The sequence below is a fragment of the Pseudophryne corroboree genome, chromosome 5, assembly GCF_028390025.1.
Source record: "Pseudophryne corroboree isolate aPseCor3 chromosome 5, aPseCor3.hap2, whole genome shotgun sequence".
In the NCBI taxonomy this organism is placed as follows: Eukaryota; Metazoa; Chordata; class Amphibia; order Anura; family Myobatrachidae; genus Pseudophryne; species Pseudophryne corroboree.
This window is the reverse complement of record NC_086448.1, coordinates 607,858,242-607,883,431: the sequence shown is the minus strand read 5'-3', so window position 1 is coordinate 607,883,431 and position 25,190 is coordinate 607,858,242. Positions and strand designations below refer to the sequence as shown.

The 25,190-nt window shown below is 41.9% G+C and overlaps 1 protein-coding gene and 1 pseudogene across 1 annotated transcript in view; one reads left to right on the top strand and one right to left on the bottom strand.

Annotated features, from left to right (window-relative positions):
* Positions 1 to 25,190, bottom strand: part of APCDD1 (APC down-regulated 1) — a 93,997-nt gene that overhangs the window by 51,651 nt on the left and 17,156 nt on the right.
* On the top strand, positions 19,460 to 19,579 carry LOC134929964 (5S ribosomal RNA; annotated as a pseudogene).

The window sequence follows — 25,190 nt, the reverse complement described above, 5'->3', positions numbered from 1 at the left end:
AATTTACTGGATTTCATTTATTTGCCTTGTAAAAATAGAGATTTATACATTCAGCATGCCCAGCGCTTACTGTAGAAGGAAGTGTAAAATCTAGAACAGCAACTCCCACATGAAGCTGATGAAGTGAATTCATATGAAAATGGTCCAATAATAAACTTGAACGTGGGTAAAGTATTGAAGTTTCTATGAATGTTATCCAACATAAAATAATGTGAACACTGCAGAACAGATATCTTAGTGATTTTATTTTTTCCGCATTCCAAGAGCTGGATTTACAAATAATATTTAATTTCAATAGGCAATTTATTTGGTTCCTTATGTATTGTACAAAAATTAGGTATATTACAAAATGCCTACATTTTGGATTTGTTACAGAATAGTATACATTATATAATAATAATAATAATAATAATACTCCTTTCACACTACACAAATAACCCAGTATTGACCAGGTATATTGCAGAGTCGACGCAGGTCGCTGTGCGGTGTGAAAAGGAACACTGACAAATTCCCGGGTTGCCTGACCTGGTAATTCAACCCGGGAATAAAGAAGGGTTATCCCCGGGTTATTACTGGGTCAGGTGCAGTGTGAACGGAAGCCTGTTTTGTTTCACGCCAATGTGTAAGCGTCCAATGCCGGGTCGCACCAAGGAAGGTCCCATTTCCAATTCCCGGAGGCGATCCGGCATTGCGATGTGAAAGGGGTATAAGTAACTATAAATAAAAACGCTAAATTAAGTTAAAAAAATGTAACCTCTGACACTAAACACAATGTTTTTTTGATTTTTATTAGTAATATTGAGCAGATGTGAAAAGCGCTAACCACTATAAACCAGTTACACTATACAATGTAGCAACGATCACTCATAGTAGTATGGTAGCTAACAGTGGTTAGAAGCTGCACAGAAACTTGTTCTAAAGATCTGTGAGTGTAAAGAAATCCTAACGTTATAATTAATGCTCTGCATCTCTAGTTAGAGCAGTGTTTTTTAACCCTGAGCAGTCTCCAGGTGTGCCACCATAGAAGCAGAGCCAAGCACATCAGTGTTTTGCCGCTACTGAGGCCCTGGAACGATCAATACTGGTGGGTATAGTGGTTGCAGAGCCAGTTCTAATTTTGGGCCCGGCCAGTGTTGGGCGCTTCTGACTTTCTCAGATGTGGCTCAGGCGTTACCTATGGCGAAGCTGCGACATGACCTCCTAGGACACGCAACTGCACCATGCAACACCATTATATTTGAGTGTGCCTTGGCTATATTTAAATCTTGTTCAGTGGGCTGCGAGTTGTAAAAGGTTGAAATCTCTGAGTTAGAGGTATGCAAGTCATTTTGAGAGTTTGGGATTACATGCAAAAGTGGTGAAAGTTAGGACAGTGTGGACTCATTATACTAATTTCATATACATGACATGGGGGGGGGGTGTAATAGGATGTGAGAATCAGAAAGTGAGAGATTTTGGGAGATTTCTCCTGTTCTTTTAAGTGGCAATCACATACCCTCCAACTGTACCTTTTTAACAGGTACAGTACCTTTTTTTTATGGTCTGTACCGATTTTGGACTCTTCAAATATCCATTGAAAGTGGGTGGTCTGCTGTATACCGGCGGTCGGGCTCCCGGCGCTCAGTATACCGGCGCCGGGAGCCCGACAGCCGGCATACCAACACTTATTTTCCCTCGTGGGGGTCCACGACCCCCATAGAGGGAGAATAAAATAGTATGGCGCGCGTAGCGCGCCACCGTGCCCGTAGCGTGGCGAGCGCAGCGAGCCCGCAAGGGGCTCATTTGCGCTCGCCACACTGTCGGTAAGTCGGCGGTCGGGCTCCCGGCGCCGGTATGCTGGTCGCCGGGAGCCCGACCGCCGGCCAGCCGTAGTGAACCCATTGAAAGTATAGGAAATGGGGCGTGGTCACGCCCAATTTACCAGTGACCACGCCCCTTTTCTAATTTGTACCGTTTTTTTATGTGTAAAATGTTGGAGGGTATGCAATCATTTACATGGCAAAATCAACCTGGTTGAGAAATCTCCCAACATCTCTCACTTTCTCATTCTCACACCCTATTACATTTCCTCCATGGTCACTTTTTATAGAATGGAGATCAGGAATCACATACAGTAGGTGAAAGAACAACAGCAGATCTGTATATTCTTCATTCACCTCTAATATAGCAATAATTAGTGAGTAATTCAAGTGTCAAGTCACAAAGAACATATAATACTACTGTAATAACTAATCAATGTGTAGAATTTAATTAGTTACTAAAAATAAAGTAAAGGAATACAAGAATGTCAAAGGCAAAAATCATAGCACAAGACCTTAATAAATCATAAGTCACTAATTCAGTAACTATAAACGAGCAGCAGCCAATTTTACTTTGATCCATGAGGTTAAATGAAGCTGAATTGCATATTATTTCCTGCTAATGTTGACTAGATAAATAAAATATAATGCTGGCACCAACTTTAATACTTGACTAAACCAATAAGTTCCCGTTTAGGAGATGTACTAGTAAATAGAATTTGTGCCTAAATCTGTATTCATGTAGAAAAGCAGTAATCATGTAACGATGTAACATGAAAAGGTTCATTGTTGGAGAGGAAACCACCACAAATACAACATACATGAAAGTGACAGCAAGGAAATTAGTATCATGCGGTTCAAAGCTTGAGCCTATAATATTAGAAAAGAATTTACCCCAATTACCCTGCATTTTGTCACATGTCCCAAAGAATTAGAACCCAGCACTGTAATCAGTCTGGATACAAAAGTAAAATATCACCAGTTATATTCTGTCATTGTATACACAGAGTGCGTATCTAGATATAAAGCACCATAGGGCTAATTCAGATGTGGCTGGTGTTGCTATGTAAGCAGCAATAGCACTAATATGGTAGGGGGCGACACCTCCTGAATGCATTACTCAGTATTGAATTATTTCCGATACCATCTACGGCTGCGTGACCCATGGGGTTGAGCAAGCCGGCCGCCACTGCTACCTAGAAGCCAGGAAATCTCCATCCTCTGAAAGAGACTCTGGCCTCTTCCCACCCCTGTAACGGCGGCATCACACCTACATTAGAAGAAATAGAGGCTGCTGATGCCTCCTCCTCACCACCAAAAGCATGTGATGCAGATCTGCGTCCACCGTCGCAGGGCCCATCCTGCATATTCTCAGTACCGATAATCAGTACTCTGATGTATGTAATGTAATGCTATTCCAACCACATGAAAATTAACCCCCCATATAACTTAATTTGTCATCCCCTCATGTTTAGTGCAACTACAAATACCCACGTCATCCTGTTGGGACTTGTAGTTCTATTACAGTACAACTGTAGAGCCATAAACGACCTTAGCCTGCTTTACATGTGATAGTGTTGGTCATTGTATAAACATTTATAGACATACAGTATATGCCATGCTACTTCATTAAACACATTTGTACAGAGGCTGAATTCCAGCCACGGTCTCCATGTACATACAGCAGCAGTAAGTACAGGGATTCAAGATTGCTGTTACAGAGTAGCTTTAGGGATCAGACCAAGCGGACCAGTCTTACTTATATACACATATAGAATATGTTACACTTGTGTGATCTCAACTAGAACTTAGATCATAGCTTCTTATGCAATTATAATAATTGCTGTTGTCAGCTACTGGAATATAAAATACACTATATCCCTAAAGGTCTGTTTCTTACTTGTTGGCAGTGCAATCACAAATGAAATACAGTACATTACAAAGAGGATTAAAAATACTGTTAAGCCCTACAGCCATACTGATAATTATCCTTACTAGAAATATTGAATATCCATTTAGTACAAATAGTAATAAGGAAGAGAAACGCAAACCGTGTGGAGGGCTATAGCGACATTACACCAGTAATGGGATTATTCATGTTCCAGCCCATAATCATGAAGTGATAATTAAAATTTTTTTTTTTTTTTTTTTTACACATCTAACATGGGCCCTCATTCCGAGTTGTTCGCTCGCTAGCCGCTTTTCGCAGCAGTGCACACGCTAAGCCGCGCCCTCTGGGAGTGAATCTTAGCTTAGCAGAATTGCGAACGAAGTATTCGCAATATTGCGAAAAGATTTTTCTTTGCAGTTTCTGAGTAGCTCGCGACTTACTCTTCCAGTGCGATCAGTTCAGTGCTTGTCGTTCCTGGTTTGACGACACAAACACACCCAGCGTTCGCCCAGACACTCCCCCGTTTCTCCAGCCACTCCCGCGTTTTTCCCAGAAACGGCAGCGTTTTTTCACACACTCCCATAAAACGTACAGTTTCCGCCCAGAAACACCCACTTCCTGTCAATCACACTACGATCACCAGAACGAAGAAAAAACCTTGTAATGCCGTGAGTAAAATACCAAACTTCTTAGCAAATTTACTTGGCGCAGCCGCAGTGCGAACATTGCGCATGCGCAGTTAGCAGAAAATCGCACCGATGCGAAGGAAAAGAACGAGCGAACAACTCGGAATGAGGGCCATTAGACACAACAAGAACTCTAGAATCATGGTGCTCAACAACTTCCCAGACCTGCAGGTATTCTAAATGTTATGCATTTGCCAGTCTTCCAGATATCTAGGCCAAACAAAATATAAGCGGGCTAACCGTGTATAACAGAAGAGCAGGCCACCATCATGACCCCATCTAGTCCTCTGCCATCCTGGCCTTAGACTATTACAGACTCTGCACCATAGTATTCCCCACTATGCCTACAGTTCAGTTGCACCTCGACCCTATTTCTTATGTCCACTCTCTGTTGTACTCTCTTGTATTTCCCCAAGGTTTATCATTTCTCCACATATTGTGTATCCCACCCATTGTAACCCATATAGTGTACACAAGATGTCTGACTCATCTAGTACAGGGACAATCTACAGATCAAATGATGCCACTGTATTTTCCTATGCAATATTTTCCTATTTGTCTACATACATCAGCCATTTTGCCAATATTTGCTTTCGGCCATGTTAAGGTAAAAACAGCCATTTAGATTTAACCAACAAAGACAGCATAGTGATAAAGAGTACAAGTTGGATAGCTTACATTTCTCTGGTGCTCCAAGCTGCTTGGCATGCATCAAAAACCACTAGCTACAGAAAATGGCAAAGCCTATTTGTCTAATGAGGCTTATGTCTAGAGATGTATATACATATCCTTGATAGGGAGAACCATCCCACACTGAGGTAAAACCTCTACCTCAGAGCATAGGCGTGCGCAGCACATTTTATTAGGGGGTGCACCGTCAGAGGGGTGTCTAGCATTGATGATCTATTGATGGTCAATGCAATATAAAATACCAATCCTAATAAAGCAGGTACATTGTCAGATGTTGTGGTGTGCACCAAACAAACACCCCTGATGGCACTCACTGCAATTACACTTCTCCTCCTCAGCCTGGTCTGGCTGCCCCTCTCTTTCCCCTGCAAGCTGCAGCAGCTTACTTACAAGTCAGTCACTCACTGACACTGACAGTCGCAGACTAGTATTTCTGCTGTTGGGAAAATGAGTGACGTGTCAATGCTGCTGCCGGCCGCCTGCCAGTATTGAATTTGTCTTCCTAAGAGGAACGCTAGCTGCATGCTGATCCGCATCGGTGGCTGGTGTTGGCATAGCATAGAAGGAGCGAGGTAGGTGTGACGAGTGGACGTGCGAGCAGCATGACGTAATCACATCACATCATGCTGTTTTTGTACATTGAGGTGTAGCCGGGAGTTTGAAAGCCGGTGGCAGTGGCACCCTTCATTAACCCAGGCGTCCGGTCAGTAATGCAGTCCTGACAGGGTGCAGCGCAGAGGGTACAGTAATCAGCCTGCTCGGCGCTCGCTGCATCAGGCATGTGAGATCGGGGTGCCGGACATTAGGGGGTGCCTGTGCGCACCAGGAACCCCCCCTGCGCACACCTATGCCTCAGAGCGGGAACTGTGATGTTCACAAGACAGGAACCACTAACAGTTCACATGCATTATAAGGTTATTAGTGGTCTGTTTCTATATTAGAAATGTCAAATGTATCAACAAAGAATTCTGCAAATTATTCACATTTTCTAAATGAGAATACACTATGAAAGATCTTGTCTAGGCTACTGAAGACATAAATGCAATACATAAAAGATAACATGACCTATAGTGTAAATTACAGCAGTTATTTCCCTATCTATAAGTCTTTGAAGTGACCGTTAGAGTCTAGAGTAATTATTTCTTCAGCTGTACATGATACATGATCTCTAATAATTTTAAAATCATTTTGTACTTTTAAAACAACTTGTAAGTCAACATTTTAGTTAGGATTTGATTAAGGACAAAAGAGACACTACATAATGTAGGCATTTGGTTATCACAGTGACTGCAGCATCATTGTACAGCTCAGCAACTTTGCACCCCCCCCCCCCCCCCCCTCATTAAACATTATCCCCATCATCAGCCATTTTGTCCCAGGACCCTGTCATTGTGCAAACACCATTTATAGCCACTTTGCAAATTATTATGCAGATGTTTAGTGTACAGATCCTCCACCACAGGCATCAAGTTTAAACATTCCCCATTATACAGTCCACCTATTGTCACTCATTATACAGAGTCACCTTCTTACACATACTTCTCCCACGTGGAACCACTTACCTCCATTGAGGAACGCTGACAGTTCAGTGGGCTACTCTTCCTTTTACACCTATTAGATATATATGCTGCCTGGAGGTTCTAGCGCAGATGTGTATTATCTGTGTATTGAATATAGAGGAAGAACTCCCGGACAGCACACATATAACATTTTTAGTGCAAGCAACACTTCTGCTGATCTGCCACTAGTATTAGTTATACGGATACATTTATTGAAAAAACATTGACTGAAAAGTAAAAGAATGCATTTTTTGACAGCATGGGAGAAAGAGGTGTGGGGGGAGTTTGATGCATATTCACCATTTGTCAATGTGATTTTCTTAGAATAAGTAAGCACCATGATGCTTGCCTGGTTTTCTTCATTTGACGTTCTTTAGAAACCTGGTCTGGGGTCTTACACTGCTAAGAAAACACCCCAAAAGCCAATATCTGATTATATGGATATTTTTGAAGATACCATATCTGATTTAACCACTGGGTTGCATCATGATGTATTTTAGAAGGCCTTAATCCTCCTTAGTGCAACATGCTCCTGCATACACAAAAACAAATCTCCTTTGTTACCTGATGCCAAGATCAGAGTTGAAATCTCTGGATGACTTGTACTGCACCCATCTGACAAATGAGCACGATTCAAGCAGTGTTTCTCGTAAAGTGTGGACCCGTCCTCACATGTGCTATATGTGTGGGGTATGTTTGCTTATGCACTGGTTGTCAGAAGTGGACAGCCCTTCAAGAGTCCCATGATTACATAACTGTGTGCTATGTACAAAAAATATATTGATGTCCTAATATGTCTAGTTATTAATGTATACATAATAAATGCCAAAATATATCCCAATTGTGCAATAATCTCTAGGATTTTTATTATTTTGCAAACACACTCTTCAATAAAAGTGTGATGACATTTGCTTGTTATCATCCAAAACATGTTATTTATTTTAATGTTGTTGTGCTTTGTTTCAGAGATGAAGTTGCTTACTTGTTTATTGTAAGAACTGGCTCTTCTCAGAGATGACAAGAGGAGAAAGATAAAAGGCACATTTCTGTCTCAAGTTCTCTCTAAAGTAGATCTCTACTGATACAAAGAACAAAGGCATGTTTTGTCTGGGAAAGAATCCCACATGTAGCTCAACACTTCTGATAGAGGATGCATCTTAAGAGAAGCTTTTAAGAAGTAACTGCCATTTGTTTTCTAGTCTGTAAGTGAGGATACTGTAATACTTAAAGTCATGTTCTATAACCCCTGGATATGTCAGTCTGATGACTTCAGGCAAAACGTACTAACGGTATCAATGGGAGTTTTCCAGTTAAGAGTGCAGAGTAACAGCCTCTAAGCACATAGCAAGTCTTCATTTTCCCAAGTATCACATGGTGTCTATCTCTTTCTAAATTTGTTGGTTAATAGGGATTTGATTGAAAAGCTGTTTATGAGTCTTTAAAGTTATGGATTTTACAGAGCAGCATATACGATTATAGGTGAACTCTCATCGAGATACATTTTAATTGCTTCGTGTTCACTATAGACAACAACCGGAAACATTTATCCCATGTGTGTGTATTTTGAAGGACAATTCTTTAGTATAGTATAAAAAGTTTATTTTTTCCAATATAACTAGCAGCCTATTTTGTGCCATGGAATCTTATACTCTTCTTACTAAAACTGGACATATTCTCAGAAACTGATCAGTATTTGTCTGGGAGTAACTGAAAATGAACATGCCATGCAATATTAGACTATGCATGACTGTTTAAACGACCAAATAGTTTTTTCTATGGTTGGCTGCGGAAAGCCCTTGACATTAGATACTGGTATTTTGATCACCCCTCTGCTATTCTATGATGCTGGCACTTACCTCTCCTATTTCAACAGTTTCACTAAGCACCTCTTTCCCCAGAAGATATTTTGCCTGCAGCTAACTACACAGGTGTATACAGACACATTTAAGAGCTGTTTAATTATTTTGTCTTGTAACGACCCACATGTATTGTAGCAGAGAACTTCAAGGACAAGTGGCATGCAAAAATGCTTTCAAGCAGGAACCACTTATTTAGCAATACAGGGTATGCGGCCTGTGCGCAGACACCTGCAATTTCTTCTACTTAGTGATCAGCTGATATGGGGCTTATTAGAGAGATGAAACTTGGGACACAGGAACAACACACTTTGTAGGAAGGAATGTTTTTGCAGCCCTAAAGAACTGCTTATTTGCTGCAAAGTAGCATAATTAAAAGAATTTAGCTGCTTGTCCTGAACACTGAATAAGTGTAACTGATCGCATAGAGGGCCTAATTCAGACTTGATCGTAGCCCTGCAAAATTTTGCAGGGCTACAATAAGGCACACTGACATGCGGGGGGACGCCAAGCACAGGGCTAGTCCGCCCCGCATGTCAGGGCCGCTCCCCCCTGCAGAAGTATAAAAGCATTGCACAGCGGCGATGCTTTTGCACTTCAGGAGTAGCTCCCGGCCAGCGCTGCTTTTGTGTGCTGGCCGGGAGCTACTTGTCGCTGCCCAGGTCGCAGCCTGCATCCCGCCCTCCGCACGGTCCAGCCACGGCTGCGATGGCCAGACCGCGTCCACAAAATGGCGGCCAAATGCCACCCCCTCCCGCCCAGCGACCTTCTCTGCCTGTCAATCAGGCAGAGGCGATTGCGAGGCAACGGCAGCTGTCAGCCATGTGCACTTCTGACCTGATCACTGCGCTGCGATGAATGGCAACGTGCGATCAGGGCAGAATGAGCCCCAGAGCCAAATGTACAGGCACCGTCATGACTGTGTCTGGTTACTCAGAGCTCTTCTCCACTTCTGCAGGGAAGAGCTGTATTTACAGTGGTTGCTGCATTAAGGATTGTAAAGGAAAACACTATAATTTAGCAATTCCAAACCCCCTCTCGCATTCTTATGTTCCACTGCCCAATACCACCTACACTATTATTTTTATTAAAAAATAATGGGTGGATGAATAAGACCAAGGCTCAAATGCACTGGCCTGCGATTTAAATGCACCAATGAAATGTCAGTAATAAACACAAGAGATACCAAGTATCACCTGGCGCTAACTGAATGCTCAGTCTTCAATACTAAAACTGTCTGCAGCTATTCTATATCGAAGGGACTACGCCCCCTTTCAAAGAACAAACACTACCAAAAAGATTCAGAAAGCGCTGACAGAATTTATTTTAAAATATGTTTTTATTTAGCGGTTTTCACTCGCTGTAATAAAATATTTCCTTATAAAATAGCTCTCTGTGAACCAATTACACTGACAATTTACTAGAAACAACAATAGACAATATTCAATTATCCTCTAACTCAATACATCCTTTCCCTTCACATATCACAAAGAAAATTTATAAAACAAAAACTGTTGTTCATAGAAAACCAGCATGATGTTAATATACTTTTAGTATAGCAAAATGTTTTCTAGCCAGAATAACTTGCGGCATGCATATATTTAATACACTGATAGCCTATTGCAAACAGCCCTTTAATACAACTAATCCGTGCTTGGAAGATCTTTATCTAAATTGCTATAAATCCTTTCTTACCAAGTTAGTACTTAGTTTGCTGGATCGCTTTGCAGTTTGCCAAGCAGAAAAAGACTAATGGTTAGTTTGCCAAGCATAAGAAGATTAATATGCAGATCAACTTGAAACAGTACCTTTACAGGCTTCTATAATAAGCAGATGTTGTTAAGCATGCAAATTGAGATAGTTTTTGTGCAGAGTTTAAAATGAGCAATTGCTGTTAAGCATGGCCATGCTAGTTTAAAACTAATGATTTACCACATCCTCACTTTGGGTAGTAAACTTCCATTCTCTCCCGGCTCTGGTGCTTTAAACCTGTGGTGTGAGCCTTATCCGGAGGTGTAGCAAGTCCCAATGATATGAGGTAATGCAGCGGATTCTGCCAGTGTGGTCCCACCGAGAGGTCGGATTGAGACGCGATTCCCCGCCTTACAGCAGCTCTGTAATTCGCGGCTTCCTCAGTCAATCAGTAAAAATTTCAGTAATATAGGCACTAGATCTAAAGCGGCAATAATTTTTATGCAACATGCACAATATAAGCCCTCATTTCGAGTTGATCGCTCGCTAGCTACTTTTTGCAGCCGTGCAAACGTATAGTCACCACCCACGGTGGAGTGTATTTTCGCTTTGCAAGTGTGCGATCGCATGTGCAGCCGAGGGGGACGAAAACGTTTTTTGCAGTTTCAGAGTAGGTCTGAACTTACTCAGCTCTTGCGATCACTTCAGCCTGTTCGGTCCCGGAAACTGTCAGACACCCGCCCTGCAAACGCCTGGACACGCCTGCATTTTCCCTACCACTCCCAGAAAACGGTCAGTTGACACCCATATACGCCCTCTTTCTGTCAATCTCCTTGCGATCACCCGTGCGAATGGATTCATTGCTAGAAGCATTGCCCAGCAAACGATGCTGTTTGTACCCATACGACGCGCATGCGCATTGCGGTGCATACGCATGAGCAGTAGTAACCTGATCGCTGCGCTGCAAAAATCGGCAACGTGCGATCAACTCGAAATGACCCTCATAGTTTTAAGGCAATATACACATACACACAAAACTTTCTGCATAATAGAATAAAAACAAAATTATATCCAACATACAGAACATGAGTCTCTTAGTAGTAGTCTCTTACTTATCTTTTTATAAACATAAAACCACATGCTGGAGAAGGGAGGCAATCAATTTGCCGGCTGTCAAGGTCCCGGCGGTCATGATACCGACACCAGAATCCCGAAACCCAGTAAAATGCCTGCAATTGGAATCCCAACTGCTGCCCGGAATCCCCACTTGGGTGGTGGTCCACACAACCACCCAAGGGGGGAATAGATTAGTGCGTCACCACCGGGCCCGAAGCGTGCACAGCGCAGCGAGCCCGTGAAGGGACACGCTGCGCTTGCCACCGGTATCCCGGTTGTCAGTATTCCAGCATTGGTCGGCTGACCGGCGAGATCCCGACAACCGGGATATCATACCGATTCCATATTTTGTTGCCTGAAATGACTGGTGACTTTCCATAACAGAAGTCCCTCAGTTTTCTTCCTTTTGTTCTTTAGCACTGACTTTTCATATCCTACTGCCTGCAAAAGGTCAGTAGACGACCACTTACAAATAGTGATTTAAGGAAGAAAAAAAATAACTTAAGTATTAAGGCATCAAGTTTATGAAACTAATACACACACCTGTATTTCAGGTAACACGTAGTAAGGGCAAACCGTTTCTCAGAAAACCTTATTGTTCTTCTGACGGAGTAGGAAATTGAAGTAAGCACCAATAGACACGTGTGTTGCCAAGCATATTTGGAAGTTAAGCTGGGCTAACAATCCCAATACAGAAAACATAGAAGTGTAACATGAAACATTTTACACACTGAGCTGTATAGAAAATGTACAAGCTATTATCTAGTACAAGGGTAGGCAACCTGTGGCACTGCAGCTGCTATGGAAATAAACACGCCAGCATGCTATGCCACAGTTTTAGCATGCCCCAACAGCAAATCTGTGTCAGGACATACTGGAAAGTGTGGTTTCACAGCAGCTTCAATGTCACCGGTTGCTTACCCATGATCTAGTACAGTGATGGGGAACCTTTGGCACTCCAGCTGTTGTTGAACTACACATACCAGCGTGCCCTGCTGTACTTTTGCTATTTGGCCATACTAAAACTGTAGCAGGGTATGCTGGGATATATAGTTCAACAACAGCTGGAGTGCCAAAGGTTCCCCATCACTGATCTAGTAGAACAGACTTGTTAGCATAAATTATTTTCACAGCTGACCTTTGAGGCAGAATAGAAATGGGTGATAATGGACATGCTGCAGCTGGAGTTCCCTGACATGATGCAGGTTCTACTATGAACAGTGTAATATTTTTACTCAAATAACTTCCCAATGGAGATATTGTCCAACAGTGAGGGATTGTTGAGCGACTGCATGGAGGTTTGCTTTTTATAAAAGGCAGGATCATAAATCTGTAATAACTGCTTCCAATCAACTGTTCTCTTCAAAATTTGGTAATATCAATACGCAAGTTCAGTAATCAAGTCAGAAAAAGTGATTAAAGAAGTCTGTATTCATACTTGCATTACATTAATGCAAGCAAAGGGATGAAAACTTATATTTACAATGTTTAATACTTTCAATTTCTTAGTGCAAGCTTTAACTAGAGATGAGCGGGTTCGGTTTTACTCGGATTTACTCGGTTCTCAAAACGGCATCTTATTGGCTCACGGAACGTCATGTGTTTTGGATAGCCAATAAGAAACATCCGGATAAAACCGAACTGGCGTTAATTCTGGCGTTACATTCTAACCCGCTCATCTGTAGCTTTAACCCTGTTGCTGCCATTGACCTCTGTCTTGCCTTTGCAACAATGCTTAGGTAGCTGATACTGCTGAATGGAAACTGTATCTGACCACTGGGCCCCCCTCAGGCTGCCAGGATCCCTTTACACTGTAAACTCCCTTATTACCCCTGATGGGTGTGGATCATAGCATAGACAGTCACTAGGTCGACAGTCACTAGGTCGACCACTATTTGTCGACAGTGACTGGGTTGACACCTGAAATAGGTCGACATGGTCACTAGGTGGACATGAGTTTTTTTACGTTTAAAGCTAAAAAAATGTGAAACTCACGTCAACCTTTTTTCTATGTCGACCTTGTTCACGTCGACATATAGACGATGTTGACCTAATGCATGTTAACCAATAGTGGTCGACCTAATGCCTGTCGACCTAAGGACCAGATACCACCCCTGATGTAGTCCTGTTATCCCACTACAGGAAACAATGTACTATGCAGGATTAGCACAGCTATTACCTAGTTCTGGAGGAACTTCTGCTTGCAGGCATTAATAATGGGGATCAAAATTAAATTACAGCGGTATATATCAAGCAGGCATATATCATACACTTACACCCATGTTTGTAATTATTTATTTTACTATTAGATTTAACAGGCTCCTCTATTACAGATGGTACACCTCCTGTACAAAACGCACAAAAACATAATATGCATGTACAACAAAGCACCTATCCGCTTCAGAGATGAGTTCTTGCCAGCCAATCAGAAGTGGTTAGCTACCGCCATCATCTGTGTGTATTTACAACAGCCCTCAGGCACCTGCAGATAAATATGGCTTTTACAGACGTATATGCGTCTATGTGCCTGTTTGCCTCTGTTAGTAAGGGTGGTCTTCAGTATGCCACCGGCCGGGATCCCGGCGACCAGCACACCGGCGCCGGGATCCCGGCGACCAGCACACCGGCGCCGGGATCCCGACCACCGGCATGCCGACACATTCTCCCTCTTGGGGGTCCATGACCCCTCTGGAGGGAGAATAAATAGCCGCAAGAGGCTCAGTAGTGCTCGCCCAGCTGTCGGTATTCCGGCGGTCGGGATCCCGGCGCCAGTATGCTGGCCCCCGGGATCCCGGCCGCTCATACTACACCCGTTGGTACTTATGGAAACATGCCATCATGGTTCTCAGCCTACATAAGAAAGATAATTTGTGTGCTGTGACTTCAGTGCAAACTCAAGGCAGAGTCCAAGACCATGCTGAACAGAAGAGTTCTATTACTTTACAATGCCTCCAAATCCCAATGGGGATACTAATAGTGTTTTGCTGAGCTTTGATGGGAAACAAAAACATGGCACAATTCACTGAGCAAATATACTTCTGAGTTAGGACCATATTCTCTAAAACAATGTTTAGCTTGATGATCGCCGGCTGCAGATGTGACTGGGTTAGCTCTGGATACATTCACATGTGACTCTGACAAAGTGATGATATTTCATGTCTAGCCCCACCGAAAATTCATTCTGTCCTGTTTACATCACAGAATAATCTGCTGTTTTGGAGCTAGATTAGATTAGATGCTAAACATGGGTACACCCAAAATCACTTTTACAGCACTGTGTGTACTGCATACATACAGTATATATACATATATATGAGTGAGACAAAGCTTTTTATCACACTGTATTTACACTTCAGAAAGTATCATGGAGAGAGTGGAGCAAACTCATAAAACATAGAGATTATCCCGTAGAACAGCACTGTGCCTTTGATAAGTGTATGCCTTTAGAACATATCTTTAAACTGAATGCTGAATTGTTTCCCTATTTCATCTATTTGGCAGCTTTTGTTTTGATCTGTCTGTGGGCTCCGAATTGTCTCAAGGTTATGATGAGGATTAAAACTTCTCTGTAATTCTAAGCAGATGGGTCTAGGAGAGCAGCCCTATAATTACTCTCTAGTCTATACCCTCTAACCACAGACTCTTCACTTTGAATACGGGACTGGTGGATCACAGGAGTTCACAGGCACCTAGACCTTTCGGCAGATTTAGCAAAAACAAGGTTTCTATATATGCAATCTACAGATGTTATTTGAATGATATATATGTCAGATTAGTTGCTGTCACTAACTGCAGAATAGCAGTTATTTCATGCCAATCATAGCTAAATTATCTGCAGTGCTGCATTAATGCCTTGTGTTAATAACAGTAAGTTTGAGACTGTTATTCAACACAGATGTATATAACGTTGTATTATAAAAACACAAGTGCAAGCAAGGGGGTTTTCACCAGTGATGGGGCTTGTTGTCTCTTCTCCCAATACAAGGAAGCAGTAAGTAGAAACATACTTAAGAAGTATCCTATAACGCAACAAAGTTGAAAAGTGCTTTATTTTTAGAATACCATATTAACCCATTAGCGTTTGTAAAATGTTTTCATTTTAAAAATCAAATATATTTTTAAACTATATATTTTTTCTTCCATATTAGTGGACTGAATTTATGGCTTTCATTTCCACTGTCCATGCATGCGTCAGCAAGCTGAGTGCCTCATGGGTTCACCTGCAAAGACTGGCCTGACAAAGCGGTAGGTTAGTTCTACTCCAGTATCACCGTAGATGTTACATATCACGCACTGCCCTCATCTCTAGCAACACTCCAATGATTTATATGGCCTATGAGATGGAAACAGAAGACAATACCTTTTACTTTATCTTTGCTTTTAGCTCTTTGTTCCAATCAGAGATAAAGTAAAATAAAACCTTTTGTCTTCAGTTTCCATCTCTTGCATGTACACTCCCATAGTCCATATAAAGCATTTGCTCAAATCTCGGCAACATAATGTACATCAGCATTAAAGTGGATAATGAATTGATGGGCATGTGGAGCAGAAGCCTAATCTCCTGTATACAATATTAGCACATTCACTGCCAGGACATGGCCAGTACACGTTGGCACTTCTGGGCTTAGACTGTCTCCAGATTTCTTGCACCCTAAGCTTCTGCAGCTGCCCGATCTACTTGCATGATTCTTATTATGTCCCAAATCCTGAAAATAAAATTTTCTCCCTATTCAAGTACTTTTTTTATTTTTTAAAGGTCTCCTGTTTGCAGCAGTGAATCCCAGCCAACCCCTTCAACCGTATTTCAGGTCGACAGTTCTGATATCAACATGCATATGGTCAACATGAGAATAAAGACCTGGTCAGAGATGTCGAAAATGGCCATATTGTCATTCGTCATGTCTACACGGATGACATGTCGACATGATGAATTTCTATTATGATAGAATGTCGACCTAATATCCTCAGGGTCTGTGTATTAAGCCTTGGGGAGAGATAAGGTGGATGGAGGTAAAGTACCAACCAACCAATCAGCACCTAACTGCAATTTTACAAACGCAGCCTGTAACATGGCAGTGATTGGCTGGTACTTTATCTATCCCCAAGGCTTAGTACATAGACCTGTCAGTCACTTACCTGGTCTCAGCAGCAGTGACATCTCCAGCATAATCTTCCATGTCCTGGTGGTGCTCCTGCACAGTGGTATTCTGATATTTTCCCCCCAAACCTCTACCTCTCCCTCTACCCCTAATCTCCCACCACTGCAGCCTAACCCTAACCTTCTCCACATCATAATCCTAATAATAATAATTATAATAATAATTAGGTGGCTCCTAACCGAGTTGGGTCCTACAAGCCATGCTTACTTCAACCTCATACTGCATATTATTGCCCTTATTTATCAATGAATGATAAAGTTCACTGTGAGTGATAAGTTGCACCAGCCAACCAGCTACTGTCATTTTTCAAACACAGCCTGTGACAAAGTTACAAGCTGATTGTCTGGTGCAATCTATCACTCAAAGTGAAATTTATCATGTATACCCCTTTCAGACATGCTCCAAAATCCCGGGTTTTTGCACATGAACGCGCATCAACCTGGGAATTTGGCATGTGTGAAAAAAAGAGACACATTGTTTCCCCCAGCACCCGAATGATAACAGTAACCAGATACAAATCCCACATAATATTAGAATTCAGAGATCTTGGTTACACATATTTACGCTTTGGAGCTTATTCACACATTTGTGCAAATATGTGTAACCAAGATCTCTGAATTCTAATATTATGTGGGATTTATATCTGGTTACTGTTATCATTCAGGGTGCTGGGGGAAACAATGTCTCTCTTTTTTTCTTGCTTAGAAATACCCCTCCCTTTCGAGCACCTGAATAATATCATTAAGCTGATTGAGCATCTACCATTATATAAATTTGGCATGTGTGAAAGGTGCCTCATTGATAAATAAGGGCATATATCTGCAACCTAATTTCAAACTCGGATTGATTTTTGTTTTGTGCACTCCCCTTAACAAGTAAAAAGATAGGGAAAATCTTTATTATAAAAGGTAAAAATGTCAGGACATGGTGCAGAACATCTGGTACACCCCTCCTAATTAACAAGCATGCATATGGAGGGATTTAAATAGCATAGTTTGCCCACAACATTTTTTTTTTCTGTTTTCAGGCGAGTTTCTCTGAAAAGTTCAATAATGGGTTAAATGATGTGGGGCAGATATGTGGAGGTGGTGTATTGATGTATTTTTATACAAGTTTGTAAAAAGTTGGTACAAATACTTTTACCTCATCTGCAAGTTCAAAAAACCCTCGTTTTTTAACTTGCAGATGAGGTAAAAGTATTTGTACCAACTTTTTACAAACTTGTAAAGAAATACGGAAAACTACTTTACAGACTAATATTTTTCTGTACCCTAAAATGCTGGACAGCCGTTAAATTTCATGGGAAAAGAAAAACTTGTTTGCTATCATTTTTTCACTATTAATAACAAGTGCAAAATGTAAATGCTTTCCTTATGGCCACTAACCGCCTTCTATATTGTCCTGCTATAGTTTTTGGGGTTTACCAATTTTTTATGCGCTTCTTCCAGGCCACAATTTGTATCAAAGTCATACAACATGGCTGTGACTACTGCAAATTGGCATCTCTAATTGCATCTGACATTTCTCGTGTGCGCACATTCCTGTGCTATATGCACATACTGGAACATGAAAAACTTGCTTTTGCAAACTCGCACCTAAGTGGACTGACCCCCTATGGCCACCTACACACTGCGCAATTGCTGGGCGAGGTGCCAGACAGATGATCCAGTGGCGGTGTGGGGGGGTGTGGGGGGTGACGGGGGGAGCACTGTATGCTAACATGGACGATATTGTCCATATTGGCTTGCAGGTATGAACGAACTCAGGGACAGTTACCCAGGCACCGGCGGTTAGCCGTCGAGAGCCGGGAGACACACCGCGACTACACGCTGCACTATCTTGGAGAGCAGCGGCTGCACGCGGATATGAGTCAGCAGCGTTAAGGAAACACCTGACAACCTCTCCACACCCTCCACACTGAAGTCAGTATACGGCTTCATTTCCATTGCACCTTTGGAGCCATTTACCAGTAGGATTCACCAGCGGTAATCGGCCAGACAGCTCCTACAGCAGGATTGGTATTGGTATCGTATGAACACATACCTTACATCTAAAAACTTCTCAGCATATTTATTACAGCCACACTAGGGTATTAATCCGCTTTAAATTTAATGCACTGAGATGTTGCCTATGTGTGGGTATATATACATAGACCTCTAACATTTTTCCGCTGGAGAAATTGATATTATGTGAGTAATTTTTTTCACACAATGCCTCTATGTGCTTATCACGGATAGGTTAAGTCCTATAACTATCTGAATAGTATAGTGCATGTGCATATTCTGGTTGCTCCAAGAGGTGCTGAAGCTGTGTGGTACCCAACAGGTATTGGGAGTAAATTGGTATATTCATAAGTGGCATCAAAGGCCCAATGGCAGATTATTGTACAAAGAATTCTCAAGCTGTGGTTTAGCTTTAATTTTGCAGCAGATTGCTATTTAATTATCCTTATGTACATTACTGTCTGCTATGGTTATTGAATAACACTTTCAGCTGTTTATCTGCTCTCTCTCTCATTATAGCCTCTCTGACACATTGTAAGAACTTTCTTGCAAATGTATGTTCAGGCTTTAGAGGCTCATATATAGTGAGAATTTGGATCGGTGTGTGTGATATAAATTATTAGAGGCTACATGTACTGCATTACTGATGTTGAACACACAAACCAGTACACCACAATTATGACAGCAACAGGATTGCTATAATTGTTGCCTCACTGTATATCACCACTTTATCCTGGCTATGCAAGTGGACGCCCTTGCATAGGATTTTTTGCATATGATAATTGTCCTTATCGTAATTTTGCTAAATTGCACAGTGGACATCCCTGCATATAATTATTGCACATGATAATTGTCCCATTATCATTAATTGGATTTTGCTCTAAATTCACTCCTTTTTCATGGGCATAAGATAAATATAGATACTGAACACACGATTGATCCAGATCGCTTTGGATATATAATTTGGACGATACGGGTATTGGGATTGACTGAACGGGCAGATTAAATAATTGCGGACATACCCCGCTGGAGATGCCCGATCTCGTCTGATCTTGGAAGCCAAGCAGTGGAGGGCCGGGTCAGTACTCGGATGGGAGACCACCTTGGAACACCCTGGTACTGCAAAATATTCTTCTGCCCGATCTAGAGTGATCCCCAATAATACCAATTGGCATTCGGTTCTGTATGACTTATGATTTAATTCTCTACGTCAAAATAATCCTGAATAGGATTGCTGTAGAATAAATGATGGTCATATATTACACAAAGGCGTTACTGTGATTATAGTAAATCCACTAGCCCAAAGATTTGGATTTCCGGTTCTTATTGTGGTACTGAAAACCACATTAATTATTCTTAACATAGTGTTATATTTTCGCGTAGCTATACTATTCACGTACAATTCACTCCTATAATCACCTTTTTGAACAAATAAAGTTATGTTTTATCAGAATTGATTAATATACACCTATTCCTCTGAATTAGAGTGCTCCCACACAAGAGTCTACTTTCCAACTTTCTATTGTTGGTTTTTCTTAGTTGTTACCTCTCTGACTCTCGGGAGCACCACTGATAGCAACATATATTTGCAAAAGGATTATCTATCCACATGCACAAGGTTGCTGTATCCATAAGCAATTTAGTGTCATAAATCAGTTTTTTAGAGGGCATTAATAATTTATTGCAGACTAGTGCGGTCCCAAAAAAAGCTTTTTTCAAATCAGAGCTTACAATCTTGCATAGATTACGTTTTTGTGAACAAGTTTAAGCATTGCCGATTATTTTGGGCACATGAGAAGGGGAATTATTACAGCTGTATTTTTTGGATGGCCTCTAGCTGATGTTGTTACCTTAACTGTCACATCTTTATAACTATCATTTACCCCAAACTCACAAAACACTCTTATGGACAGCCCATTCATTTGGAATAAAGGTTGCCACTTATGTTTTTCATCTTTTATTTACACAGTTTTTCGAGGGGTTACATAGGTTTCCTGGATGTTACCCTGTTGACTCAGGGCTCCTCCATCTCTGCCTCCACTTTTCACGGGCAATGGGTAAACACTTGGCCGAAAGATCTACATAACGATTGGTAAAGTTTATGCACAAACAATCTTGTGCATACACACTTACCAATCCACCACCTGACATGCCTGGTCACAGGAACCGGTAGTGATGTCATTGTTGCCGGTTCCTGCGGCCGGCATATGGGTGAGTCACGCTATACATAGACAGATATATCGGCAGTATACATGAACCGGTGGTCCAGCTGATAAATCATTCGCTGGCTGTACAAACAATATATTGGCAAGTGTCTAACGAGCCTAAAAGTGTACATTCTAATCCGTGGAAGAAAAATGTTCCAAAATGGCAGCATATGCACATTAAATTGAACTTCTGAATGGATGTCTAAAGTACAGTACTGTGCAAAAGTTTCAGGCAGTTGTGGGGAAAAATTATACAAAGTAAGAATGCTTTCAAAAATAGAAGTGTTAATAGTTTATTTTTATCAATTACCAAAATACATAGTGAATGAACAGAAGAGAAATCTAAGTCAAATCAATATTTGGTGTGACCACCTTTTGGCTTTATGCAATACCATCAGGAAGGCGTGTGATTGGCTCCAAATTTATTCTGCAGCAGGACAATGACCCCAAACATACAGCCAATGTCATTAAGAATTATCTTCAGCGTAAAGAAAAACAAGGAGTCCTGCAAGTGGTCATACAGCCCCCACAGAGCCCTGATCTCAGCATCATCGAGTCTGTCTGGATTTACATGAAGAAACAGAAGGATTTGAGCAAGATTACATCCACAGAAGATCTGCGGTTAGTTCTCCAAGATGTTTTGAACAACCTACCTGCAGAGTTCCTTCAAAAAACCATGTTCAAGTGTACCTAGTAGAACTGATGCTGTTTTGAAGGCAAAGGGTGGTAACTTCAAATATTGATTTGATTTAGATTTAAGTAACTCATTACCACAGATTTGATTACTTGAAACTAACAGAACCATTAGTGTGTTTGCAAATTCTGAAACATTCAAGTAAAAAGTTTCTAAAAGCAAAATACATTATATTCAATATTAGATCCTACCTAACCAAAAATAGTTTTGCTACTTTTAATTTAACTTGTGTATGGTTTCATTTAGAATCTCATGTACTGTACACTGGGGTCTTTGACAAAGCTAAAGTTTGATTCATTTCTAATATTTTTTTTTTTTTAATTAGGCACAGAGGTTACACTGCATCTCATTTCACTGCTATGATCTGACCTGTAACATTTTCTCTTTTAGTTTAATCGTCCATCAATATATGCAGGTTTAACACTCACATACTGAATGATTAATGATGTGATCTGAAAAAGGTAGGAGGTGGTTTGCAAGGGATGTTCGCATCACGCAAGTGTTCAGATGCAATAAAAATACACTGGTTATCATTTATCATTGCAGATGCAAGATTATTACTACTCTCGTCATTCAGGACAGTCTGTTGAACATGATTTAGCGTTTGCAGCATAAAGATTTTGAGGACTGTTTACTAAGCCTTGGAAAAAGATAAAGTGGAGAAAGGATAAAGTACCAGACAATTGGCCCGATTCAGCATGGATCGCTATTGTGCAGAAATCACTATTTGTCAATGTCCTGCACACGAGCGCACCAGCGCATGCGCTCATGTTAGAAATTGCCAAATAGCGATTTCTGCACAATCAGCTCCTAACTGCTAGGCTCAGAGTTAGACTGGGGTATGAAGGGTCCACTGGGGGAATGCAGAGGTAGGGGCCCATGTTTAGGGTTGTTGCCAGTCTACACAGGGGGTGTTCCCAGCTTCCACAGAGGTTTGGATAACCATTAGAGCAGTGTTTCCCAAACGCGGTCCTTAAGGTACCCCAAAAGTCAAATTTTTAAGAATATCCATGATTAGGCACAGGTGACTTCATTAGTATCTCGGTCAGGTTCATTATACCATATGTGCACAAGCAGGGATATTCCTAAAACCTGGAGTGTTGGGGTGCCTTTAGGACAGTACTTGGGAACCACTGCATGAGAGTGCACAGTCTGGGCCCCTTGATTAACATATAAATAGTAAATACTGCTAGTGCATGCATGATAATGTACCAGATTAATAACAATAATGCACTGTAGAAAATACACCATAGTCCTGTGCAGTATAAGGTAACATATGTATAATGTATTTCAAGTGCAGAGTTTGGAACCTTCTCCATAGAGTAGTAGGTGGGGCACCCAGGCAGAGGGGCCCACTGGGGTTTCCCCTATGGGCCATTTCAACCCTAGCTATGCTACAGGCCTATGTTACAGGCGGTGTTTGAAAAATGAAATTAGGAGCAGGTTGGTACTTTATCTCTCTCCACTTGCTCCATCCAATGCTTTGTAAATATACGCCTGTGTTTGCCAGAAGGCACGCTACATACAAAGTCTGTGCATTTTGATTATATGGTAAAAATATAACATGGCAATAGTGTTATAAAGAACCACTGGCATAAAACTGGCATCCAAAATGTTACAAAGAGATTGAGCAAAACTATCCTTCACTGCTTAAAACTGCAAAGTATGTGTGTATTGGCTGCAAGCCAGTGCGGCTGCATAGTTAGTGTGTTTGTTTTAAATGTGTGTTTTTGTTACAAGTGTCATAAAATTTATATAGCATAGTTCAGAGACATAAATGAGTTAAATGGGGGGGGGGGGGGGGGTTCACCTACTTTGTGCACTGCATGGGTACTAGTTAATGTCTCTCACATGCACTGTGGCCCATTTCTTGTTGCTGATCAAGTCCAACCTATTCCAACCCTTCACCTCCTTCCCACCCCCTGTTCATGCTCTGCTGTACTACCCTACTATCTACTCCTAACCTGTGCACTCTCCCTTGTTCACTTACTGTCACCATCTACTTCCACCAGCACTGATTAGGCTGCCTCAGAACTGCCTGCTACTACACCATCATGGACCACAAGCATATTGCATTAGTGCCCCACTACCATCTACCTCCGCTTCACTGATTGCATTTCATGTCTTTCCACAGGACCCCATGACCTGTTCCACGCCCCAAAACTGAACTATCCCAACTGATCCAATTATATCTCTATTTACCGAACTCCTCCTATATAATGTGATCTCTCACAAGCAGGGTCCTTTTTACCTTTTGGGACCACTTCTGGGGCCAGTTCAATGTTCTGCAGTTTCTACCATCTTCACAAGTCTCTCAGAGGCTGATTTCTGCTTGTAGTCTATGGTGGTGTAGACAGAGATCAGCCTACCATAATTATGTTTATATGCAGCAGCCCTTTGGCAAATTAACCGCTTCTTTGTTTCATGTCTGTCTTCTACCCATCTACCTAGTTAGTCCCTCAGATGAGGTTTTTTCTGTATGTCATGTTGCATTAATTGTACTCAGGAATTTATGGTTCTCAATTGTTTATGCAGAGTTATGATTTCCTACAGATGTGTCCTCATACATCATTGCTGCAGAATGCCAAGTCCCATGACACTCTGCTAGCGTCAGGGTCTTTTGCGCATCTTTTTGACGAATATGTGGCTTAGTTGCAACGCGATGCGACTGGGACATGCCAGAATGTGCTGATTAATGTGATATGAGACACTTGTACAGTATATCTGTGTACAACTGTGCTATGATGCAATGGCCGCATCTTTTTTCCGTGCTGAGTTCTGTTGTGCTTTGTATGCAGACTCAGTGGGATATCCTATTAGGCCTGATAAATCATCGGGTGCGAAAAATGTATGTTTTTCGCGATTTTTCCTGATGTTTCACTGATTTTTTTCTACAGGCTATCCAGATTGATCGCCTGTAAAAAAAATGCCCTTTCTCCTGAAAACACACAGGTTCAGTGAAAACTGTGTGTTTTTGGTAGAAACAGCCCTGTTTTCGCACGGAGAGGCAGGCGAAACAAAATCCCTGATGAGCAGGACATCCTGCAGCGTCCCATGCCTGCTGCAGCTGGCTGGGACTGCAGGCATCCGGAAGCTGTCCTCGGCACGGTGACCCCCGGCAGAGAAGCCAGGGCAGCGCAGAGACCGCATACCCCCTCTCCTCCGCTCACGGCAGCGATCACATGACGGGGGAGCGGCCATATGACCGGGGAAGCTGGAGGAGCAGTGCTGCACCGGGAACTGTCAGGAGTCGGCACCCGGTGCAGCTTCAGGTAACCCCCAATAAGCCACCGCTCGTGCTGGCTTATCGGGGGTAATATGATAGCCCCCGGCTGGACAATTAGCCCCGGGATATTTCCCCCTCAGGCCCAAATGTATTAAGCCTTAACAAGGGAAAGTGGAGACGGATAAAGGGTGATAAAGCACCAACCAACCAGTTCCTAACTGTCATTTTTCACACATACTGTAACTCGGCAATTAGGAAGCTGATTGGCTGGTACTTTATCACTCTCCACTTTATCACTTTTTAAGGCTTAATACATCTGGGCCCAAGTCACAACTCGGATTAATCAGCAGAGTCCCCTGGTGTGTTCTAGGGCCTAATTCAGACCTGATCACTCCTCAGCGCTTTTGCAGAGGGCTGCGATCAGATAGCCACAGCCCATAGAGAGTGAAAACCCACCCCGTGCAAGTGTGTGAGTGCATGCGTACGCCGTGCAAAAACTTTGCCAGACAGCGGACATCGGCAAATCCGTTTGCAACTCACCCACCATCAAATGATTTTTCCAGTCTGTGCGTAGCCCAGAACTTACTCCTTCAGTGCGATACAAACAGTTTG